Source organism: Lolium rigidum, chromosome 1 (genome assembly GCF_022539505.1).
Source record: "Lolium rigidum isolate FL_2022 chromosome 1, APGP_CSIRO_Lrig_0.1, whole genome shotgun sequence".
In the NCBI taxonomy this organism is placed as follows: domain Eukaryota; kingdom Viridiplantae; phylum Streptophyta; class Magnoliopsida; order Poales; family Poaceae; genus Lolium; species Lolium rigidum.
The window spans coordinates 262,824,552-262,826,135 of record NC_061508.1 but is presented as its reverse complement, the minus strand read 5'-3'; positions in this window follow the sequence as shown (position 1 = coordinate 262,826,135).

Sequence of the window (1,584 nt, the reverse complement as noted above, 5' to 3'; positions counted from 1 at the left end):
ATGGCGGCGGTGTCGATGGAGAAGCCTTCGGGGCACTTCCCCGCTCCGGCGGGGTGCGGGAACGAGAGACTCCTGTCCCCGGATCTTGGCTTCGCGATGGCGGCGGCTGCGGAAGGTTTTCCGTATCGTGGTTCTTCGCATCGGGGGTTTCGCGACGGAGGCTTTATATAGGCGAAGAGGCGGCGCGGGAGGGTCGAAGGGTGGCCACACCATATGGCGGCGCGGCCGGGGCACAGGCCGCGCCGGCCTATGGTGCAGGGGCCCAGTGCCCCCCTGCGGTCCTTCTCGGGTGTTCGGATGCTTCCGGTGAAAATAGGAACACTGGGTCTTCGTTTCGTCCAATTCCGAGAATATTTCGTTACTAGGATTTACGAAACCAAAAACGACGAGAAAACGAAGCGGCACTTCGGCATCTTGTTAATAGGTTAGTTCCGGAAAATGCACGAATATGACATAAAGTGTGCATAAAACATGTAGGTATCATCAATAATATGGCATGGAACATAAGAAATTATCGATACGTCGGAGACGTATCAGGCGTCTCCGGAAGGTTTTCCGTATCGTGGCTCTCGGTGCGGGGGTTTCGCGACGAAGACCTTAAGTAGGCGGAAGGGCGGAGTCGGGAGGGTCACGGGGGCCCACACAACAGGCGGCGCGGCCGGGGCTCGGGCCGCGCCGCCTTGCTGTGTCGCCGCCTCGTGGCCCCACTTCAGTTCTCCTCTCGGTCTTACGGAAGCTTCGTGGAAAAATAGGACCACTGGGCGTTGATTTCGTCCAATTCGAGAATATTTCCTTACTAGGATTTCTGAAACCAAAAACAGCGGAAAACAACAAGCGGCTCTTCGGCATCTCGTCAATAGGTTAGTGCCGGAAAACGCATAAATAATGACATATAATGTGTATAAAACATGTGAGTATCATCATAAAAGTAGCATGGAACATAAGAAATTATAGATACGTTTGAGACGTATCAAGCATCCCCAAGCTTAGTTCCTACTCGCCCTCGAGTAGGTAAGCGATAACAAAGATAATTTACTGAAGTGACATGCTATCATAATCTTGATCATACTATTGTAAAGCATATGAGATGAATGCAGCGATTCAAAGCAATGATGAAGATAATGAGTAAACAAATGAATCATATAGCAAAGACTTTTCATGAATAATACTTTCAAGACAAGCATCAATAAGACTTGCATAAGAGTTACTCATAAAGCAATAAATTCAAAGTAAAGGCATTGAAGCAACACAAAGGAAGATATAAGTTTCAGCGGTTGCTTTCAACTTCAACATGTATATCTCATGGATAATTGTCAACACAAAGTAATATAACAAGTGCAATAAGTAAACATGTAAGAATCAATGCACACGGTTGATACAAGTGTTTGCTTCTAGGATAGAAAGAATAGGCAAAGCTGACTCAACAATAAAGTAAAAGATAGGCCCTTCGCGAGAGGAAGCATTGATTACTATATTTGTGCTAGAGCTTTTCATTTTGAAAACAAGAAACAATTTTGTCAACGGTAGTAATAAAGCATATGTGTTATGTATAAGACATCTTATAAGTTGCAAGCCTCATGCATA